Source organism: Bufo bufo, chromosome 6 (genome assembly GCF_905171765.1).
Source record: "Bufo bufo chromosome 6, aBufBuf1.1, whole genome shotgun sequence".
NCBI lineage: Eukaryota > Metazoa > Chordata > Amphibia > Anura > Bufonidae > Bufo > Bufo bufo.
The window spans coordinates 6,022,154-6,047,849 of record NC_053394.1 but is presented as its reverse complement, the minus strand read 5'-3'; the positions used below and the strand labels follow the sequence as shown (position 1 = coordinate 6,047,849).

At 49.3% G+C, this 25,696-nt stretch overlaps 1 long non-coding RNA gene across 1 annotated transcript; it reads right to left on the bottom strand.

Annotated features, from left to right (window-relative positions):
* Positions 1 to 8,260: 8,260 nt before the first annotated feature.
* On the bottom strand, positions 8,261 to 24,733 carry LOC121004983. Its single transcript, XR_005779849.1, has 3 exons — positions 24,628 to 24,733; positions 20,966 to 20,973; positions 8,261 to 8,272 (listed from the first exon to the last, which is right to left on the bottom strand). It is a non-coding gene; the product is annotated as an uncharacterized LOC121004983 (long non-coding RNA).
* Positions 24,734 to 25,696: the final 963 nt, after the last annotated feature.

Genomic DNA, 25,696 nt, shown 5'->3' with positions numbered 1-25,696 from the left:
GTGATGGTGACTGGCTGGCACCAGTGGGTGTCCTCCTTGGGATCATTCCGCAGTGATGGCTACAGGCTTGCTCCTGTGGGTGTTCTCCTTGGAATCTTTCTGCAGTGATGGCTACAGGCTGGTGTCCTCCTTGGGATCATTTTGCAGTGGTGACTAAAGGTTGGCACCAGTGAATGTCCTCATTTGGATCATTCCGCAGTCATGGCTACAGGCTGGCTCCAGTGGGTGTTCTCCTTGGGATCATTCCTCAGTGGTGGCTACAGGCTGGCTCCAGTGGGTGTCTTCCTTGGGATCATTCCGCAGTGATGGCTACAGGCTGGCTCCAGTGGGTGTCCTCATTTGGATCATTCCGCAGTCATGGCTACAGGCTGGCTCCAGTGGGTGTTCTCCTTGGGATCATTCCTCAGTGGTGGCTACAGGCTGGCTCCAGTGGGTGTCCTCCTTGGGATCATTCCTCAGTGGTGGCTACAGGCTGGCTACAGTGGGTGTTCTCCTTGGGATCATTTCTCAGTGGTGGCTACAGGCTGGCTCCAGTGGGTGTCCTCCTTGGGATCATTTCTCAGTGGTGGCTACAGACTGGCTCCAGAGGGTGTTCTCCTTGGGATCATTTATCAGTGGTGGCTACAGGCTGGCTCCATTGGGTGTTCTCCTTGGGATCATTCCTCAGTGGTGGCTACAGGCTGGCTCCAGAGGGTGTTCTCCCTTGGACCATTCCTCAGTGTTGGCTACAGGCTGGCTCCAGAGGGTGTTCTCCCTTGGACCATTCCTCAGTGTTGGCTACAGGCTGGCTCCATTGGGTGTCCTCATTTGGATCATTCCGCAGTCATGGCTACAGGCTGGCTCCAGTGGGTGTTCTCCTTGGGATCATTCCTCAGTGGTGGCTACAGGCTGGCTCCAGTGGGTGTCTTCCTTGGGATCATTCCGCAGTGATGGCTACAGGCTGGCTCCAGTGGGTGTCCTCCTTGGGATCATTCCTCAGTGGTGGCTACAGGCTGGCTACAGTGGGTGTTCTCCTTAGGATCATTTCTCAGTGGTGGCTACAGGCTGGCTCCAGTGGGTGTCCTCCTTGGGATCATTTCTCAGTGGTGGCTACAGGCTGGCTCCAGTGGGTGTCCTCCTTGGGATCATTTCTCAGTGGTGGCTACAGGCTGGCTCCAGTGGGTGTCCTCCTTGGGATCATTCCTCAGTGGTGGCTACAGACTGGCTCCAGAGGGTGTTCTCCTTGGGATCATTTCTCAGTGGTGGCTACAGGCTGGCTCCATTGGGTGTTCTCCTTGGGATCATTCCTCAGTGGTGGCTACAGGCTGGCTCCAGAGGGTGTTCTCCTTTGGACCATTCCTCAGTGTTGGCTACAGGCTGGCTCCATTGGGTGTTCTCCTTGGGATCATTCCTCAGTGGTGGCTACAGGCTGGCTCCAGAGGGTGTTCTCCTTTGGACCATTCCTCAGTGTTGGCTACAGGCTGGCTCCAGTGGGTGTCCTCCTAGGGATCATTCCGCAGTGATGGCTACAGGCTGGCTACAATGGGTGTTCTCCTTGGGATCATTTCTCAGTGGTGGCTACAGGCTGGCTCCATTGGGTGTTCTCCTAGGGATCATTCCGCAGTGATGGCTACAGGCTGGCTACAATGGGTGTTCTCCTTTGGACCATTCCTCAGTGGTGGCTACAGGCTGGCTCCAGTGGGTGTCCTCCTAGGGATCATTCCGCAGTGATGGCTACAGGCTGGCTCCAGTGGGTGTCCTCCTTGGGATCATTCCTCAGTGGTGGCTACAGGCTGGCTACAATGGGTGTTCTCCTTGGGATCATTTCTCAATAAAAAGAAAAAATGTGCAGCAGCACTACGAAAAATATAGAATGTTCCTTACTGTGGTGGTGCTCGCTGTGTCAGAAGCCAGTCCTTAGCTTCCCCAAATCCAGATGCAATTGTAACAGAAAAACTGCAGCACTCTCCAGCCTTGATCCTTAATGCTTTATTTCACCAACAAATGCGACGTTTCGATCAGTGTGATCTTTCTCAAGCAATCTGATTGCTTGAGAAAGATCACACTGATCGAAACGTCGCATTTGTTGGTGAAATAAAGCATTAAGGATCAAGGCTGGAGAGTGCTGCAGTTTTTCTGTTACAATTGCATTGGGATCATTTCTCAGTGGTGGCTACAGGCTGGCTCCATTGGGTGTTTTCCTTGGGATCATTTCTCAGTGGTGGCTACAGGCTGGCTCCATTGGGTGTTTTCCTTGGGATCATTCCTCAGTGGTGGCTACAGGCTGGCTCCAGAGGGTGTTCTCCTTTGGACCATTCCTCAGTGGTGGCTACAAGCTGGCTCCAGTGGGTGTCCACGTAGGGTGATGGGATCTGGTATTAGTGGCCTCATGAGGACGTTAGGAGTCACTGACTCTCAGATGCGGGGTGCAGGTCTGATCTCCAGCTGCAGGACTCCTTGTTCCTGGAGGTAGAGTTGTTTTCAGCCTCGTGCACCGCGCAGAAGATTAGTTATTTGTATTTCCAACATGACTCTGGTCCAAGGTGACAACACGAAGAAATTCCGCAGAAATAAAACAAGTCCAATCTGCTTCCAGCGCGGAGTCGCTCCCGGTTGTCAGGCGCCGCACGTTAGCTCAGTGACATTCAACTTGATAGAAAAGAAATTCAATTACACAGAACAACAAGGAAACTGGAAAATAGACTCCTGTAAACAATGGACCTGGGGACGAGGGGGGCAGAGGACACCCTGATACCAGCGAGGGGGGCAGAGGACACCCTGATACCAGCGAGGGGGGCAGAGGACATCCAATACCAGACAGGGGGGCAGAGGACACCCTGATACCAGCGAGGGGGGCAGAGGACATCCGGATAGCAGCGAGGGGGGCAGAGGACATCCAATACCAGACAGGGGGACAGAGGACACCCTGGTATGAAGGAGGGGGGCAGAGGACACCCTGATACCAGGGAAGAGCGCAGAGGACACCCTGATACCAGGGAGGGGAGCAGAGGACACCCTGATACCAGGGAAGAGCGCAGAGAACACCCTGATACCAGGAACGGGAGCAGAGGACACCCTGATACCAGCGAGGGGGGCAGAAGACACACTGATACCAAAGAGGGGGGCAGAGGACATCCTGATACCATGGAGGAGGCAGAGATACACCCTGATAACAGTGACGGGGCAGAGGACACCATGATACCAGAGAGGGGGGAAGAGGACACCCTGATACCATGGAGGGGGCAGAGAACACCCTGATACCAGAAAGGGGGCAGAGAACACCCTGATACCAGGAAGGGGGCAGAGGACACCCTGATACCAGAGAGGGGGCAGAGAACACCCTGATACCAGAGAGGGGGCAGAGGACACCCAGATAGCAGCGAGGGGGGAAGAGGAAATCTAATACCAGACAGGGGGACAGAGGACACCCTGGTACGAAGGAGGGGGGCAGAGGACACACTGATACCAGGGAGGAGCGCAGAGGACACCATGATACCAGGGAGGGCAGCAGAGGACAACCTCATACCAGCGAGGGGGGCAGAGGACACCCTGATACCAGCAAAGGGGGCAGAGGACACCCTGATACCAGCGAGGGGGGCAGAGGACACCCTGTTACCAGAGAGGGGGGCAGAGGACACCCTGTTACCAGAGAGGGGGGCAGAGGACACCCTGTTACCAGAGAGGGGGGCAGAGGACACCCTGTTACCAGAGAGGGGGGCAGAGGACACCCTGTTACCAGAGAGGGGGGCAGAGGACACCCTGTTACCAGAGAGGGGGGCAGAGAACACCCTGAAACCAGCAAAGGGGGAAGAGGACACCATGATACCAGCGAGCGGGGCAGAGGACACCCCGATACCAAAGAGGGGGCAGAGGACACCCTGATACCAGCGAGGAGAGCAGAGGACACCCTGATACCAGCGAGGAGAGCAGAGGACACCCTGATACCAGCGAGGAGAGCAGAGGACACCCTGATACCAGCAAGGGGGGTAGATGACACCCTGATGCCAGAGAGGGGTGCAGAAAACACCCTGATACCAGAGTGGGGGGCAGAGGACACCCTGATACTAGCGAGGGGGCCAGAGAACACCCTGATACCAGGGAGGGGGGCAGAGGACACCCTGATACCAGGGAGGGCGGCAGAGGACACCCTGATACCAGAGAGGGGGGCAGAGAACACCCTGATTCCAGAAGAGGGCAGAGAACACCATGATACCAGCGAGGGGGGCAGAGGACACCCTGATACCAGGGAGGGGGCAGAGGACACCCTGATAGCAGAGAGGGGGGCCGAGGACATACAATACCAGACAGGGGGACAGAGGACACCCTGGTACCAAGGAGGGGGCAGAGGACACCCTGATACCAGGGAGAGGAGCAGAGGACACCCTGATACCAGGGACGGGAGCAGAGGACACCCTGAAACCAGCGAGGGGGGCAGAAGACACAATGAAACCAGAGAGGGCAGCAGAGGACAACCTCATACCAGCAAAGGGGGCAGAGGACATCCTGATACCATTGAGGAGCGCAGATGACACACTGATACCATGGAGGGGAGCAGAGGACACCCTGATACTAGCAAGGGGGGCAGAAGACATACTGATAGAGAGGGGGACAGAGGACACCCTGATACCAGAGAGGGGGGCAAAGGACACCCTGATACCAGATAGGGGGGCAAAGGACACCCTGATACCAGCGGCGGGGGCAAAGGATACCTTGATACCAGAGAGGGGGGCAAAGGACATCCTGATACCAGCAACGGGGGCAGAAGACACCCTAAAACCAGCGAGGGGGGCAGAGGACACCCTGACACCAGAGAGGGGGCAGAGGACACCCTGATACCAGCAATGGGGATAGAGGACACCCTGCTATCAGCGAGGGGGGCAGAGGACACCCTGATACCAGACAGGGGGGCAGAGGACACCCTGATAACAGCAAGGGGGCAGAGGACTCCCTGTTACCAGAGAAGAGGGCAGAGAACACCCTGATACCAGCAAGGGGGGCAAAGGACACTGTAATACCAGCAAGGGGGGCAGAGGACACCCTGATACCAGGGAGGGAGGCAGAGGACACCCTGATACCAGAGATGGGGACAGAGGACACCTTATTACCAGAAGGGGGGAAGAGGACACCCTGATACCAGAGAGGGGTGCAGAAAACACCCTGATACCAGCAATGGGGGCAGAGGACACCCTGATACCAGAGAGGGGGGCAAAGGACATCCTGATACTAGCGACAGGGGCAGAAGACACCCTAAAACCAGCGAGGGGGGCAGAGGACACCCTGATACCAGAGAGGGGGCAGAGGACACCCTGATACCAGAGAGGGGGCAGAGGACATCCTGATACCAGCGAGGGGGGCAGAGAACACCCTGATACCAGAGAGGGGGCAGAGGACACCCTGATACCAGAGAGGGGGCAGAGGACATCCTGATACCAGCGAGGGGGGCAGAGAACACCCTGATACCAGTGATGGGGGCAGAGGACACCCTAATACCAGAAAGCCAAGTATGGGAGGCCCTACTGTACCCCCCTCCCATGCAGGTAGTTTTTGACTCCTGTATGGGGGGTCAGCATGAGCTGGTTGGACCCCCGGCTCCCCTCCGGCCTGTCGCAGGGGCTGCGCTCTCTTCTTCCTTGTGTTTGTAGAAATCTCTCTTCAAGGTTGAGCTCCTCATTGAGAAACATTGAGCCGCCTGAGAGTCTGGAATCTCCTGTGAAGTTCACATGAAAACCAAAAAGCCCAATGAACTGTTTAAGTCGGCGGCCGCCTGGAAAAACACTTCACAAAACCGCATTTGCATTAACCCTGTGAAGTCTGCGCCAGAGAGAAGCGTCTCCTGGGCTTACCGAGGCACCAGCGGCTCATACAAACCAGCGGCGCCGCCGATTTCTGGGGCTTATTAATCACAAGACAACCCCCATCCTCCAGGTACTGATCAAATCAAGGAGCAGCAACACAAGGGTCCAGACAGGGGCGCAGCTAAAGGCTCATGGGCCCCGGTGCAAGAGTTCAGCTTGGGCCCCTCTTCACTCAGCGCTGGTGCACCCAGCTTTTCTGCTGCCCGAGGCAAATATTGAAATGCCCCCCCCTCCAGTCCTACTGTTAAAGGGGTCGTCCTCTTTTTATTCCTCAGGATAGGTCATCAGTATCAGATCAGCGGGGTCCTCCGGCACCCCCGACGATCAGATGTTTGAAGAGAGGGAAGCGCTCACATTAGAGCCGCTTTCTCTGCTCTGTTCACCCGCTCGCCGTAGTATTTGCAGTGATGAGCCGGTAAACAGAGCGGAGAAGGCAGCGCTCGTACGGACGAAAAAGCGGACAACCCCTTTAAAGACATACTTGGAAAAATTTCCATACAGCGCTACAGAACATACAGGGTAATACAGCCCCACATACAGTTGCAAGAAAAAGTATGTGAACCCTTCTGCACAAATTGGTCATAAAATGTGATCTGATCTTCATCTAAGTCACAACAATAGACAATCACCGTCGGCTTAAACTAATAACACACAAAGAGTTAAATGTTGCCATGTTTTTATTGAACACACCATGTAAACATTCACAGTGAGGGTGGAAAAAGTATGTGAACCCCTAGACTAATGACATCTCCAAGAGCTAATTGGAGTGAGGTGTCAGCCAACTGGAGTCCAATCAATGAGATGAGATTGGAGACGTTGGTTACAGCTGCCCTGCCCTATAAAAAACACACACCAGTTCTGGGTTTGCTTTTCACAAGAAGCATTGCCTGATGGGAATGATGCCTCGCACAAAAGAGCTCTCAGAAGACCTACGATTAAGAATTGTTGACTTGCATAAAGCTGGAAAGGGTTATAAAAGTATCTCCAAAAGCCTTGCTGTTCATCAGTCCACGGTAAGACAAAGTGTCTATAAATGGAGAAAGTTCAGCACTGCTGCTACTCTCCCTAGGAGCGGCCGTCCTGTAAAGATGACTGCAAGAGCACAGCGCAGACTGCTCAATGAGGTGAAGAAGAATCCTAGAGTGTCAGCTAAAGACTTACAGAAGTCCCTGGCATATGCTAACATCCCTGTTAGCGAATCTACGATATGTAAAACACTAAACAAGAATGGGTTTCATGGGAGGACACCACAGAAGAAGCCACTGCTGTCCAAAAACATTGCTGCACGTTTACAGTTTGCACAAGAGCACCTGGATGTTCGACAGCAGTACTGGCAAAATATTCTGTGGACAGATGAAACCAAAGTGGAGTTGTTTGGAAGAAACACACAACACTATGTGTGGAGAAAAAGAGGCACAGCACACCAACATCAAAACCTCATCCCAACTGTGAAGTATGGTGGTGGGGGCATCATGGTTTGGGGCTGCTTTACTGCGTCAGGGCCTGGACGGATTGCTATCATCGAAGGAAAAATGAATTCCCAAGTTTATCAAGACATTTTGCAGGAGAAATTAAGGCCATCTGTCCACCAGCTGAAGCTCAATAGAAGATGGGTGTTGCAACAGGACAACGACCCAAAGCATAGAAGTAAATCAACAACAGAATGGCTTAAACAGAAGAAAATCCGCCTTCTGGAGTGGCCCAGTCAGAGTCCTGACCTCAACCCGATGGAGATGCTGTGGCAGGACCTCAAGAAAGCGATTCACACCAGACATCCCAAGAATATTGCTGAACTGAAACAGTTCTGTAAAGAGGAATGGTGAAGAATTACTCCTGACCGTTGTGCACGTCTGATCTGCAACTACAGGGAACGTTTGGCTGAAGTTATTGCTGCCAAAGGAGGTTCAACCAGTTATTACATCCAAGGGTTCACATACTTTCTCCACCTGCACTGTGAATGTTTACATGGTGTGCTCAATAAAAACATGGTAACATTTAACTCTTTGTGTGTTATTAGTTTAAGCCGACTGTGATTGTCTATTGTTGTGACTTAGATGAAGATCAGATCACATTTTATGACCAATTTGTGCAGAAATCCATATCATTCCAAAGGGTTCACATACTTTTTCTTGCAACTGGATCTGCCTCTTCCATCCAGTGACTTCTCTTCTCTGATGTAGACTTTCTCTTTCCTCTTCTTCTCCTTCAGACCAGACCGCCATAGAGACGTCTTCAGCCGCGCCTCGTCCCTGCAGAGTTTAACAAATAGACACCTTACTTTCCTACTTTTCCATCCTCCTCCTTAACTTCTCAACACCCATCCTGCCACCCCCCCCCCCCCCCCAATACTGTGTCCGCTGGGCCCCCCAATACTTTCCTGCAGAAACAGTTCCTCTGAAAATACTGGTACCACACAGTGCGTCAGTACAAAAACACCCCTTTATATTGTGCGCTAGTAATATCAGATCAGACCAGAACCCTAAATGAGATCCCCCAATCTCAGACCAAACCCCCTTTAGACCTCTATGTCAAACCCCATATAAGACCCCTGTTTTAGACCTCAGATCAGATCCCATTAGACCTCCAGACCCCCATATAAGACCCCAATTAGACCTCCAGACCCCCATATCAGACCTCTAGACCCCCATTAGACCTCCAGACTCCCATATCTGACCCCCATTAGATCTCCAGACCCTCAATCAGACCTCCAGACCCCCAGTCAGACCTCTCCAGAACCCTCAATCAGACCTCCAGACCCATCCATTTGACCACTTAAGAACCCCAGTCAGACCCCCATTAGACCTCAGATCAGACTATACAATAATAAAGTAACTTACCTCTCCTGTGGCCCCTCTCCTGTGGCCCCTCTCTTCTCTACTCCGGGCCCGCGCTGCAGTCACCTGACCTCCCGGTCACAACCCCTATAGTCCCGCCAGTGCGTCCAGGGTCTATGGCAGCACTATGTATGGACTCCGTCATCATTATGAGGTACCACACTGCTCATATAATACAACCATATACTACCTTTATAATACAGCCAAATGGTGCCCCTATAGTACAGTCATATGCATGTGTAGATTTACGGTATTATTATTACAGTATTGATTCAGAACGTGTCTGGTTCCTCTCTGGATATTTGACCCCGTCCTGTATATTATTTTAACTGGTGTAGAGGGAATAATAAAGTCTCCCCCATACTGTGGTGTCCATAGAACCATGTAGCACCCATATAATACCACCATATAGTGTCCATACGGTATAATTACGACCATAGAGCACCCATATAATACCACCACATAGTGTCCATACGGTATAATTACGACCATAGAGAACCCATATAATACCACCACATAGTGTCCATACGGTATAATTACGACCATAGAGCACCCATATAATACCACCATATAGTGTCCATACAGTATAATTACGACCATAGAGCACCCATATAATACCACCATATAGTGTCCATACGGTATAATTACGACCATAGACCACCCATATAATACCACCATATAGTGTCCGTACGGTATAATTACGACCATATAGCACCCATATAATACCACCATATAGTGTCCATACGGTATAATTACAACCATAGAGCACCCATATAATACCACCATATAGTGTCCGTACGGTATAATTACGACCATATAGCACCCATATAATACCACCATATAGTGTCCATACGGTATAATTACGACCATAGAGCACCCATATAATACCACCATATAGTGTCCATACGGTATAATTACGATCATATAGCACCCATATAATACCACCATATAGTGTCCATACGGTATAATTACGACCATAGACCACCCATATATAATACCACCATATAGTGTCCATACGGTATAATTACGACCATATAGCACCCATATAATACCACCATATAGTGTCCATACGGTATAATTACGACCATATAGCACCCATATAATGCCACCATATAGTGTCCATACGGTATAATTACGACCATAGACCACCCATATATAATACCATCATATAGTGTCCATACGGTATAATTATGACCATAGAGCACCCATATAATACCACCATATAGTGTCCATACGGTATAATTACGACCATAGAGCACCCATATAATACCACCATATCGTGTCCATACGGTATAATTACGACCATAGAGCACCCATATAATACCACCACATAGTGTCCATACGGTATAATTACGACCATAGAGCACCCATATAATACCACCACATAGTGTCCATACGGTATAATTACGACCATAGAGCACCCATATAATACCACCATATAGTGTCCATACGGTATAATTACGACCATAGAGCACCCATATAATACCACCATATAGTGTCCATACGGTATAATTACGACCATAGAGCACCCATATAATACCACCATATAGTGTCCATACGGTATAATTACGACCATAGACCACCCATATAATACCACCATATAGTGTCCGTACGGTATAATTACGACCATAGAGCACCCATATAATACCACCATATAGTGTCCATACGGTATAATTACAACCATAGAGCACCCATATAATACCACCATATAGTGTCCATACGGTATAATTACGACCATAGACCACCCATATATAATACCACCATATAGTGTCCATACGGTATAATTACGACCATATAGCACCCATATAATACCACCATATAGTGTCCATACGGTATAATTACGACCATAGACCACCCATATAATACCACCATATAGTGTCCATACGGTATATTTACGACCATATAGCACCCATATAATACCACCATATAGTGTCCATACGGTATAATTACGACCATAGACCACCCATATATAATACCACCATATAGTGTCCATACGGTATAATTACGACCATATAGCACCCATATAATACCACCATATAGTGTCCATACGGTATAATTACAACCATAGACCACCCATATAATACCACCATATAGTGTCCATACAGTATAATTACGACCATAGACCACCCATATAATACCACCATATAGTATCCATACGGTATAATTACGACCATAGAGCACCCATATAATACCACCATATAGTGTCCATACGGTATAATTACGACCATAGAGCACCCATATAATACCACCACATAGTGTCCATACAGTATAATTACGACCATAGAGCACCCATATAATACCACCATATAGTGTCCATACGGTATAATTACGACCATAGAGCACCCATATAATACCACCATATAGTGTCCATACGGTATAATTACGACCATAGAGCACCCATATAATACCACCATATAGTGTCCATACGGTATAATTACGACTATAGAGCACCCATATAATACCACCATATAGTGTCCATACGGTATAATTACTACCATAGAGCACCCATATAATACCACCATATAGTGTCCATACGGTATAATTACGACCATAGAGCACCCATATAATACCACCATATAGTGTCCATACGGTATAATTACGACCATAGAGCACCCATATAATACCACCATATAGTGTCCATACGGTATAATTACGACCATAGAGCACCCATATAATACCACCACATAGTGTCCATACGGTATAATTACGACCATAGAGCACCCATATAATACCACCATATAGTGTCCATACGGTATAATTACGACCATAGAGCACCCATATAATACCACCACATAGTGTCCATACGGTATAATTACGACCATAGAGCACCCATATAATACCACCATATAGTGTCCATACGGTATAATTACGACCATAGAGCACCCATATAATACCACCATATAGTGTCCATACGGTATAATTACGACCATAGAGCACCCATATAATACCACCATATAGTGTCCATACGGTATAATTACAACCATAGAGCACCCATATAATACCACCATATAGTGTCCATACGGTATAATTACTACCATAGAGCACCCATATAATACCACCATATAGTGTCCATACGGTATAATTACTACCATAGAGCACCCATATAATACCACCATATAGTGTCCATACGGTATAATTACGACCATAGAGCACCCATATAATACCACCATATAGTGTCCATACGGTATAATTACTACCATAGAGCACCCATATAATACCACCATATAGTGTCCATACGGTATAATTACGACCATAGAGCACCCATATAATACCACCACATAGTGTCCATACGGTATAATTACAACCATAGAGCACCCATATAATACCACCATATAGTGTCCATACTGTATAATTACTACCATAGAGCACCCATATAATACCACCATATAGTGTCCATACGGTATAATTACCACCATAGAGCACCCATATAATACCACCACATAGTGTCCATACGGTATAATTACGACCATAGAGCACCCATATAATACCACCATATAGTGTCCATACGGTATAATTACAACCATAGAGCACCCATATAATACCACCATATAGTGTCCATACGGTATAATTACTACCATAGAGCACCCATATAATACCACCATATAGTGTCCATACGGTATAATTACGACCATAGAGCACCCATATAATACCACCATATAGTGTCCATACGGTATAATTACGACCATAGAGCACCCATATAATACCACCATATAGTGTCCATACGGTATAATTACGACCATAGAGCACCCATATAATACCACCACATAGTGTCCATACGGTATAATTACGACCATAGAGCACCCATATAATACCACCATATAGTGTCCATACGGTATAATTACGACCATAGACCACCCATATAATACCACCACATAGTGTCCGTACGGTATAATTACAACCATAGAGCACCCATATAATACCACCATATAGTGTCCATACGGTATAATTACGACCATAGAGCACCCATATAATACCACCACATAGTGTCCATACGGTATAATTACGACCATAGAGCACCCATATAATACCACCATATAGTGTCCATACGGTATAATTACGACCATAGACCACCCATATAATACCACCACATAGTGTCCGTACGGTATAATTACAACCATAGAGCACCCATATAATACCACCATATAGTGTCCATACGGTATAATTACGACCATAGAGCACCCATATAATACCACCATATAGTGTCCATACGGTATAATTACGACCATAGAGCACCCATATAATACCACCATATAGTGTCCATACGGTATAATTACGACCATAGAGCACCCATATAATACCACCACATAGTGTCCATACGGTATAATTACGACCATAGAGCACCCATATAATACCACCATATAGTGTCCATACGGTATAATTACGACCATAGAGCACCCATATAATACCACCATATAGTGTCCATACGGTATAATTACGACCATAGAGCACCCATATAATACCACCACATAGTGTCCATACGGTATAATTACGACCATAGAGCACCCATATAATACCACCATATAGTGTCCATACGGTATAATTACGACCATAGAGCACCCATATAATACCACCACATAGTGTCCATACGGTATAATTACAACCATAGAGCACCCATATAATACCACCATATAGTGTCCATACGGTATAATTACGACCATAGACCACCCATATAATACCACCACATAGTGTCCGTACGGTATAATTACAACCATAGAGCACCCATATAATACCACCATATAGTGTCCATACGGTATAATTACGACCATAGAGCACCCATATAATACCACCACATAGTGTCCATACGGTATAATTACGACCATAGAGCACCCATATAATACCACCATATAGTGTCCATACGGTATAATTACGACCATAGACCACCCATATAATACCACCACATAGTGTCCGTACGGTATAATTACAACCATAGAGCACCCATATAATACCACCATATAGTGTCCATACGGTATAATTACGACCATAGAGCACCCATATAATACCACCATATAGTGTCCATACGGTATAATTACGACCATAGAGCACCCATATAATACCACCATATAGTGTCCATACGGTATAATTACGACCATAGAGCACCCATATAATACCACCACATAGTGTCCATACGGTATAATTACGACCATAGAGCACCCATATAATACCACCATATAGTGTCCGTACGGTATAATTACGACCATAGAGCACCCATATAATACCACCATATAGTGTCCATACGGTATAATTACTACCATAGAGCACCCATATAATACCACCACATAGTGTCCATACGGTATAATTACTACCATAGAGCACCCATATAATACCACCATATAGTGTCCATACGGTATAATTACGACCATAGAGCACCCATATAATACCACCATATAGTGTCCATACGGTATAATTACGACCATAGAGCACCCATATAATACCACCACATAGTGTCCATACGGTATAATTACGACCATAGAGCACCCATATAATACCACCATATAGTGTCCATACGGTATAATTACGACCATAGACCACCCATATAATACCACCATATAGTGTCCATACGGTATAATTACGACCATAGAGCACCCATATAATACCACCATATAGTGTCCATACGGTATAATTACGACCATAGAGCACCCATATAATACCACCACATAGTGTCCATACGGTATAATTACGACCATAGAGCACCCATATAATACCACCACATAGTGTCCATACGGTATAATTACAACCATAGAGCACCCATATAATACCACCATATAGTGTCCATACGGTATAATTACGACCATAGAGCACCCATATAATACCACCATATAGTGCCCGCAGTATCTGTGCCGCCGCCGTCCGTGGGTTTCCGCACCACAAGCTCCGTTACGAGACGACATGAGGCATAAACTGAGTGTAAAAAATCTGTTGAAATCTCGCAGAAAAATCTGCGCCGTGTCTGTGGCCGCATGCGCTGTAACGTAAAGCATGGAATCTGGGCTGAAGATCTGCACCGCCCGCCGGGGGATTCAGCGAGGATTTCACCTGCAGATTTGGTAAGATAAGTGCGACGAGTCTGACAACTTTCTGCTCTCCTGGGAAAATAGTTGTCAATGAGAAATCAAGCACCGACTGCTGCAAGTGCTGAAATCAGAGGCCGCAATAAGGTGCGCGACAAAAAGGGCTACACCGCCACATGTGTCACGGCATTTACAGTAATGACAGTCAGGAGCGCCGCACTGCGACGCCACAGTCACAGAAATCCGACTTGAAAGGATTTTTGGCAACTGTTGTGTCGCAGTCACTGCACATGGCAGTGCGGCACTGTTCACTGTCTTTACAGTAAATGCCGCGTGACTTTTCTACAACAAAAAGTCACGTGACACATGTCGCCATATAGCCCTGGCCTAACAGACCAGAGGGAGGGGGCGCAGGGGAGGGGAGGAGGTGCAATGCAGGGGAGGGAGTGCAGTGCGGCGAAGGGGGCGCAGTGCGGGGAAGGAGGTGCAGTGCGGGGGATGGACTGTAGTGCGGGGGAGGGAGTGCAGTGCGGAGAAGGTGGCGCAGTGCGGGGGAGGGGGCGCAATGCGGGGGAAGGACTGTAGTGCAAGGGAGGGAGTGCGGGGAGGGGGTGCAGTGCGGGGGAGGGGGTGCAGTGCGGCGAAGGGGGCGCAGTGCGGGGGAGGGAGCGCAGTGCGGGGAGGGGGCGCAGTGCAGGAAAGGAGGTGCAGTGTGGAGGAGGGACTGTAGTGCAAGGGAGGGAGTGCGGGGAGGGGGCGCAGTACGGGGAAGGATGTGCAGTGTGGAGGAGGAGGTGGAGTGCAGTGCGGCGAAGGTGGCGCAGTGCGGGGGAGGGGGCGCAGTGCGGGGAAGGAGGTGCAGTGTGGAGGAGAAGGTGCAGGGGAGGGGGTGTAGTGCGGGGGAGGGGGCGCAGTGCTGGGAAAGAAGTGCAGTGCAGAGGAGGCAGTGCAGTGCATGGGAGGGAGCACAGTGTGGGGGAGGGAGTGTGGGGAAGGAGGTGCAGTGTGGGGGAGAAGGTGCAGAGGAGGCAGCGCAGTGCATGGGAGGGAGCACAGTGTGGGGGAAGGAGTTGCAGTGCGGGGGAGGGGTATGCACACAGCAGTATGTATACAGTCAGCTAAGGTGAATCTGTATCTGGGAAAGATGGGTGCCGATACAGTATGGACCCAGTTTCAGCTCATACAAGGAGTGTCACTGTGCAGAGGTAAGTACCCGCTCCTGTGCCACCACAGCTGGTAGGTAGATTCACCACTCAGGACTCCTGACATTCGGACACCAGTGGCGGAGCTGGGAGCCGCCGTGTGCGGGGGAGGGGTCTGGACTCTTTTCATTAGCAGCGAGCTGCAGAGGTGACACGACCTGCGCTCTCCGCGCCTTCTCCGCGCCGTCACATAATTGAGAGTGACTTATCTGGGTCAGCGCTATATATGTGACTCTGGTATTTACCGCATTTGATGGCGAGTGGCGGATCCCCAGATAAACCGCTCCTTCCTGACATTTCAGGTAAAATTGCAATAAGAAGCAGCAGTCAGCGGCGCCGGGCGCCTCTCATCGCCTCTGCAGGTTTCTGGTGCTCTGAGCGAGCAGCGCGCCGACCCCCGGGGTCTGAGACTAATATTGCTTTATTTATTCCCACATCCGTTAGGAAGCGACACCCGCTGGGACCTGCTCCGATAAGAACCGCACCGCGGATTCGTCACCTCTCTCCTGAGCTCCACAGACGACTGAGCGTCAGAGCCCGGATCATCCAGAGGGAAGCGCGAGATACCGCCAGAAAATAACACAACATGGCGGCAGAATATGACACAACATGGCGGCAGAAAATGACACAACATGGCGGCAGAAAATGACACAACATGGCGGCAGAATATAACGCAAAATGGCAACAGAAAATGCAGCCTCCAGATGATTGATGAGCATCTTCAGGACTGCAGACAACTACACTCATCAGATTACCTCCACCTCTCATCATATTCATATAAAACATTGACAGACTCCTTGTTTAGGGACTCAGGATCAGTAATGTCTGTACACAGTGACTGCACCAGCAGAATAGTGAGTGCAGCTCTGGAGTATAATACAGGATGTAACTCAGGATCAGTACAGGATAAGTAATGTATGTACACAGTGACTGCACCAGCAGAATAGTGAGTGCAGCTCTGGGGTATAATACAGGATGTAACTCAGGATCAGTACAGGATAAGTAATGTATGTACACAGTGACTGCACCAGCAGAATAGTGAGTGCAGCTCTGGAGTATAATACAGGATGTAACTCAGGATCAGTACAGGATAAGTAATGTATGTACACAGTGACTGCACCAGCAGAATAGTGAGTGCAGCTCTGGAGTATAATACAGGATGTAACTCAGGATCAGTACAGGATAAGTAATGTATGTACACAGTGACTGCACCAGCAGAATAGTGAGTGCAGCTCTGGAGTATAATACAGGATGTAACTCAGGATCAGTACAGGATAAGTAATGTATGTACACAGTGACTGCACCAGCAGAATAGTGAGTGCAGCTCTGGAGAATAATACAGGATGCAACTCAGGATCAGTACAGGATAAGTAATGTATGTACACAGTGACTGCACCAGCAGAATAGTGAGTGCAGCTCTGGAGTATAATACAGGATGTAACTCAGGATCAGTACAGGATAAGTAATGTATGTACACAGTGACTGCACCAGCAGAATAGTGAGTGCAGCTCTGGAGAATAATACAGGATGCAACTCAGGATCAGTACAGGATAAGTAATGTATGTACACAGTGACTGCACCAGCAGAATAGTGAGTGCAGCTCTGGGGTATAATACAGGATGTAACTCAGGATCAGTACAGGATAAGTAATGTATGTACACAGTGACTGCACCAGCAGAATAGTGAGTGCAGCTCTGCAGTATAATACAGGATGTAACTCAGGATCAGTACAGGATAAGTAATGTATGTACACAGTGACTGCACCAGCAGAATAGTGAGTGCAGCTCTGGAGAATAATACAGGATGCAACTCAGGATCAGTACAGGATAAGTAATGTATGTACACAGTGACTGCACCAGCAGAATAGTGAGTGCAGCTCTGGGGTATAATACAGGATGTAACTCAGGATCAGTACAGGATAAGTAATGTTTGTACACAGTGACTGCACCAGCAGAATAGTGAGTGCAGCTCTGCAGTATAATACAGGATGTAACTCAGGATCAGTACAGGATAAGTAATGTATGTACACAGTGACTGCACCAGCAGAATAGTGAGTGCAGCTCTGGAGTATAATACAGGATGTAACTCAGGATCAGTACAGGATAAGTAATGTATGTACACAGTGACTGCACCAGCAGAATAGTGAATGCAGCTCTGGAGTATAATACAGGATGTAACTCAGGATCAGTACAGGATAAGTAATGTTTGTACACAGTGACTGCACCAGCAGAATAGTGAGTGCAGCTCTGGAGTATAATACAGGATGTAACTCAGTATCAGTACAGGATAAGTAATGTATGTACACAGTGACTGCACCAGCAGAATAGTGAATGCAGCTCTGGAGTATAATACAGGATGTAACTAGGTGATTTTCCTAGTCTATGACGGAAAGTCATGGTTTTATTAAAGACACGGAGGCTCCTATTGCTATCTCCTTCTTTACTGTCACCACACAGCAGCAAAGAAAAAACTTTACATAACATGACGTAACCATGGTAACATCACCCTCCCCTCACAGTCCATATAACAGACGGCTCCTCCTATAGATCCTCCTCTTTCTTTACGAGCCTGACACCATGACCGGAACCACCGAACACGAAACCGGAACCTTGAATCGGGAAAACGACCATCATGGAACCACCGGAACATCCGAACGAACATCATCAGCTGAGATCACTGGAACCCTTCTTCCTTGAAAGCCAACATGGCTATAACTGGAGCAGAGTAATTGAAGCCCGTAGCGAATCAACTTCCTCCTGAAAGTGATAAACAAGTTAAGCAATGGGCAGAAGAATACATCGCCAGTCATACGCGATCCTGCCATCATAAACATCTTAAGCCGACTATGCAGACACAGCATGCCAATCAGAGTGAAAACCACAGAAAATACATTGTAAGGGAGGGAATCCCAGGGTGGGCAATACTCGCCTCCGTGTCTTTAATAAAACCATGACTTTCCGTCATAGACTAGGAAAATCACCTAGTTTTACAGCAAGACACGGAGGCTCCTATTGCTAAGTTTAAAGTTGAGCAATCACAGCAGAAAACAAATGTGGAGGCGGTCTAAAATAATACTCCCTGAATGTCGATGCCGAAGACCAGTCCGCAAGATGTAGAATATCCTCCAATCGTGCCCCCGAAACAGCCAAGGCGGTAGCTGATGCGCCTCTAGCGGAATGAGCTGTAAATATGGAAGTATCAATTCCTGCTAACGACATAATCCACTTCATCCAACGCGCCAAAGTAGGGCTGGACACAGGACCAAATGGATGCCGAATGGACAAGAAAAGCTGAGGAACCGAAGACGTCCGGTAAGTACGCGTCCGAGACTCATACTCCTTCAAACAAGCCACCGGACAAAGAACCGGCGAGGCTGGAAACGATGGGTAAGAGACCGACCTAATGTTGGTCTTAGTACGTCTGGATATATTGAAGGTGACCCCTTCCGGAGTACACGATCTGGCGTCGTGATCAAGCGCCCGAACATCAGAGACCCGCTTACAGGATATCAGGCAAAAAAGAACCACTAACTTGGCCGACAACTGCCGTAAGGTGAGATCCGGGTTACCTGGCCAGTTGGATAAAAAGGACAAAACCAAAGACACGTCCCAAGTCGTGGTAAAGCGAGGACGGGGAGGACGAGACATGCGGGAACCGCAAAGCAAACGCGATACGGAAGGGTGCTGTCCCACAGGGACACCATCAAAACCCTGATGCGTAGACGAAATAGCGGATCTGAACAAATTAATTGTCCGATAAGCTTTACCCGCTTCGAAAAGGGAGGTAAGAAAATCTAAAAGATGGGTCACAGGGGCCGAAACGGGATCCAAGTCCCGTTCCACGCACCAACCAGACCAAGATCGCCAGGCTGCCCGATAAGATTTTCTGGTGCCGGGAGCCCATGCGTTGTCCAAAAGGCGTCTAGTTGCCTCTGAAATATTACCGATTTCTCCAGGCGTCCTGAGATCCGGCAGGCTATCAGACGAAGGGATCCGTCCGATAGGAGCGGGTGGTGTAATCCTCGAGGGTCCTGGAGGAGATCCATCCGATTCGGGAGAAGAAACGGCACATCTATCAGGAGACCCAGTAGTGACGGAAACCAAGCCTGAGTCCCCCAGAAGGGAACCACCACTACCAATTCGGCCAGATGACGACGAACATGTAACATCATCCTCGGGATCATAGCAAATGGCGGGAATGCATACATCAGCGGACCGGACCAGGGTTGCAGGAACGCGTCCACTGCCTCTGCCGCCGGATCCGGGCGCCAGCTGAAAAACCGTGGAAGCTGGGTGTTCAGACGTGAGGCAAATAGGTCTATCGCAAAAGGACCCCAATTCCTGGATAACTCTGAAAATGTCTCTGGCGCTAGCATCCAATCGCTGCTGTCCGTAAGGTAGCGAGAGCCCCAATCCGCCCGACTGTTGTGGAGTCCCGGGAGGAATTCCGCTTGAACCATGACATCCCTGGAGAGACAAAAGGCCCAGAAATCTTTCGCTAACCGAGCCAAGGTAGCCGAGCGCGTACCTCCCAACCGGTTGATGTATCGCACTGCAGACACATTGTCCATCCTCAAACGAATGCACGCCCGAGCCATCCCGTTGGTGAAACTCCGAATGGCAAAGGAACCGGCAAGAAGTTCCAACGCGTTGATATGAAGTCGTGCCTCTTCTGTGGACCACCGGCCACCCGTGGAGATCCCGTTGCAGTGGGCACCCCAACCGTGAAGGCTGGCGTCCGACTCGACAGTGAAATCGGGATGTAAACCGAATATCGCTTTGCCGTTCCATGCTTCCAGGTTGTCGATCCACCAAGCGATCTCTTCCCGAGATTCCGGGTCCAGGATCAGAGTGTCTGCGAACGCAGCGCCAGAGCGGAGATGCGCTATCTTCAAGCGCTGCAGGGCCCTGTAGTGCAATGGGGCCGGAAACACTGCTTGGATCGAAGAGGCAAGAAGACCTATGATCCTGGCCAAATGGCGTAGGGACAGCCGAGGAATAGACAGGGCATGTCTGAGTTCCTTGCGTATGGAACGCAGCTTCGTTGCGGGAAGCGAGAGGGATTCGGAAACCGAATCCACGGTAAACCCCAAAAACTCCATCCTCTGCGACGGTTCTAAGCACGACTTCTCGTGGTTGACTAGAAAACCTAGACGGGATAGAAGGTCCGTCGTCCAGCGGAGATGTATCAACAGAGTCGAGGCTGACTGGTGCATGACAAGAATGTCGTCCAGGTATATTATGAGGCGTACCCCACGACTGCGGAGCCAGGCCACCACTGGTCGCATAAGTTTTGTGAAGCACCATGGCGCTGAGGAAAGGCCGAAAGGGAGGCAAGAGAACCTCCAGATTTCTCCCCTCCACAGGAAACGCAGTAAGTCCCTGGATGGGGCGGACACAGGTACTGTTAAGTAAGCGTCCTTGAGGTCTAGTTTTACAAACCAATCGCCCGGCATGAGGAGATCTCGGAGTAGATGGATGCCCTCCATCTTGAAGTGGCGATAGCGGACAATCGCATTCAGAGCCCGTAAATTGATAACAGGGCGCATCTGACCCCCTTTCTTCTGGACCAGAAAGATAGAGCTGATGACACCTGACATGCCTGGTGGTGCCCTCTCGATCGCCCGCTTGTGGTAGAGGGAAGTGAGTTCTAGGTCTAGCAGCGCGGCGTCGGGGCGAGACAGCAGGGAGGTGGGAGGGGTTGGAATCTGGTCTGGCGCAGCCACGAGTTCCACGTGGAAGCCTTCTACAGTGGATAAAATCCAAGGGTCGGATGTTATTGCCGCCCAAGCAGGGGAAAAATGCAGGAGTCTGCCCCCTATGCAATGCTCCAAAGAAGCCCCCATCGGGGGAGGACTTACCGAAATGTCGTCGTGAGGACTGATTTCCTCTGTAGGGTCTGCCACGCCATTGACCACCTCTGGCAGGGAAGAACGGGGATGGAAACCTCTGTTCCTGGAAGGCGGGGCGTTGCTGAAAGGAGCCTCTGCCCGCGTTGCGGGATTGAAAATTGGAACGGCCGGACAGACGGCCCCTAATACTGCCGGCCCTGGTGGAGACCCGTCCCTGGAATACTCTCCTAATTGAAGATTGGGCCTCATCTAGGGCAGTGAATGCTCCCACGAACCGGCTTAAATCCTTTATAAAGGAGTCTCCAAAGAGATGACCCTGAGCGTCTGCGCCTGATTCAGTAAGGGCCAGGTTGGCCAGTTTCGGGTCAATTTTAAATAAAATTGCCTTCCTTCTCTCAATTGCTAGAGAGGAATTGGCGTTGCCAGCGATGCAGATTGCACGCTGGATCCAACCTCTCATTTCCTCAGGGTCGATAGGAGACCCATCTGATCTGGCATTTTCAGCCATCTCAAATAATTTGGCCAGAGGACCAAAGACATCTAGGAGCTTGTCCTGACAGCTGCGCAGAGCTGAGTCTAACCCCTTACGGGGATTCCAGCCGGACTTGGCGAGGAATTGTGTGACCTTGGGATCTACCACAGGGGTGTCACATACCTTATTAGGCACAATGGGCCTAGGGCATTCAGCCTTCATCTTATTTCTCGCCTCCTTGCTAAGGGGGCGGCGGACCCAATGTTCCAGGTATTTACCAACATGGTCCGTCGGCAGCCACTCCGCCGATCTGGGATGGTGGAGGGCGTTAGGGTCAAACATGGGCTCTCCCAAATGGTCAACAAGGGAGGAAGCCGGAGTGGCCCTAGCAGAGGAATCCTTCACTTGAGAAGTGGAAGGAGTGGGGCAGAGGGGGGAACTGGGCCCCGCATGCGTTTCATCCTCAGACTCAGCATTAGTATCAGCAAAGGCCTCCTCATCTGACCCAATCTCGGCGTCAGAATCGCTCAATTGTTGCGCTCTAGCGCATTTCCAAGGCCGCGCCCGTTCTGCCTGGCGCGGAAAGGCTCTCTTACGCGATCTCTGCGCGTGTTCAAGGGTGGCCGGAGGCGCACCAGTCAATTGTACCTGTGACACAGGACTATTCATAGGAGGTTGCTGAGCTGTGGGGGCCGCAGGCTGCACAGACCCTGCAACAGGGTGACCAGCCAGAGCCTGTGCTATCGTCTGAGACAGCACCGAGGACATGGAGTCCATTGCAGCAGTGATTGCGGCCGAGACAGAGCGCTGCAGCGCTACTGCCTGAGTGTCAACTCCAATGTGGGCATCCCTATCAGGGGAGGAGGGTGTAGAGGCCTCAGGGGTAGGCTCGGATCGAGGCATGATAGGAACCAGGACGGTCTCCCTGTATAACTGACTGATGGTGGGATTAGGCTAAACTAGTCTAAGGTGGGGCTAAAAGAGGGCTTAATAGGCCGGATATATGTTATAACGCAGGGCAAGCAGAGTAGGTACTTAAAACAGGGTTAGTCACCCGATGTGCAGGAGCGCCAGAGAAGGCGACTGGATCCTAGGACGGAAGCGGAGAACCAGGAAGTGCCGCCGAGATCCCGCGAGAATCGGCGGGAAGAAACGGAGAAAAACTAAAATGGCCGCCGAAATCCCGCGAGAACAGCGGGAGACGGCCAAAGGAGTACCAATATGGCCGCTGAGATCTCGCGAGATCACGCGGCCATAGGAAAAGACTGAGGTGAGCGCGGGAAACGCAGCGCCGATGGGGTAGGAACGGAACCTGCAAAGGAAAAATATAATGGGTACAAAGATAAACCGCAATAATCGGCACCTACTGGGCCATAGGGGGAGGACTAGGTAAACCAGGCCTAATAACCTTAATAAAAATGAAAGCGGTAAATGATATGAGCAGAGGGAGCAAAGTCCCAAGCAATGAACAGCAAGAGAAACGCTGGCAGAAGCGTGTAATAACAGCAAGTGACCAATACACAGTAATATAATCACATATATAAGGTATATATAAGATATAAAATCTAAACACAGGAGCTGCCAAAATGAGTACTTATCTTGGTGGCAGCAGCAAAGAAAGAGGAGGATCTATAGGAGGAGCCGTCTATTATATGGACTATGAGGGGAGGGTGATGTTACCATGGTTACGTCATGTTATGTAAAGTTTTTTCTTTGCTGCTGTGTGGTGACAGTAAAGAAGGAGATAGCAATAGGAGCCTCCGTGTCTTGCTGTAAAACTCAGGATCAGTACAGGATAAGTAATGTATGTACACAGTGACTGCACCAGCAGAATAGTGAGTGCAGCTCTGGAGTATAATACAGGATGTAACTAAATGATTTTCCTATTTCATGACGTAAAGTCATAGTTTTATTAAAGACACGGAGGCTCCTATTGCTATCTCCTTCTTTACTTCCACCAATAGCAGCAAAGGAAAAATTAACATAAACATAACAATAAAGGATCCTCCCCCTGACAGATCCTATAATAAGCAGTGTCCTCTTGCATATCTTCCTCTTTCTTTGAATCCACGACACCAACCGCAAAACCGTAACTGAAACCGTAACCGAAACTGGAACTGGATCCGAAACCGACGACCATCCTGGTCCGTCAAACTGGAGAGCTCAAGCCAACATGGCTAACATCTAAGGAAACTTGGAACAACACGGAATTCCATCTGCCGAGGGGCTTTCAACCTGAAACAGAATAAATAATATAGCCAGTGTAAAAATTGGGTAAAACTGAGTAATCTCGACCCTATAACGGTCGTACATCAAAAGGTCGCTGATAAACAGAACCATAAATAAACCATAATGGCAATAAATGTCATAAATAACAATAAAAGACAATGTAACAGTCAATAATATCACCATAACGTCATATAAACAGGGCGGGCAGGAGAAACCCAGGGCGGGCAATACTCGCCTCCGTGTCTTTAATAAAACTATGACTTTACGTCATGAAATAGGAAAATCATTTAGTTTTACAGCAAGACACGGAGGCTTCGTATTGCAAGTTCAAAGCTGCTCAATAATAGATGAAAACACATGAGGGGGCGGACGGAAATAAAATTCTGTGAACGTCGTGGCCCTAGACCAGTCAGCCAGACGCAGAATGTCCTCCAATCGAGCCCCCGAAACAGCCAGGGCAGTGGCAGCCGCGCCCCTGGCCGAGTGAGCGGTAAATACCGCCGTATCAATCCCAGAAAGGGACATGACCCACTTCATCCAACGCGCCAAAGTGGGACTGGCCACCGGGCCAAATGGATGACGAATAGAGAGGAAAAGTTGTGGGTTGTCCGCAAAGCGGTGAGTCCGAGTGCGCAACTCATATTCCCGTAAGCAAGCTACAGGACAGAGCGCCGGAGAAGACGGAAAACAGGGATAGGACACAGACCGAATATTGGTCTTGGTGCGCCGCGTGATGTTAAAAGTAACACCCTCGGGAGTAAAGGATCTCGCATCATGATCCAGAGCCCTGACATCAGATACCCTCTTAAAGGAAATCAGGCAAAAGAGGGTCAGCAATTTGGCCGACAATTGACGGAGGGAAAGAGCCGCGTTGTCAGGCCACGCAGAGAGGAAAGAAAGGACCAGGGAAACCTCCCACGTAGTGGTGAAAAGTGGCCGAGGAGGCCGAGCCAAGCGTGAGCCACGTAATAGGCGTGACACCGAAGGGTGTTGACCAGCAGGAACACCCTCAAAACCCTGATGAGTAGAAGAAATCGCTGAACGGAACAAATTGATGGTCCGATAAGCTTTCCCTGCTTCAAAGAGAGAAGTAAGGAATTGCAACAAATGGGTCACAGGTGCCGAAATGGGATCCAGGTCCCGTTCCACTCACCAGCTAACCCAAGATCCCCAAGCTGCCCGGTAAGCTTTTCGGGTGCCGGGAGCCCAAGCGTTGTCCAGGAGGCGTCTAGTTGCCTCCGAAATTCCCTCGACCTCTCCTGGAGT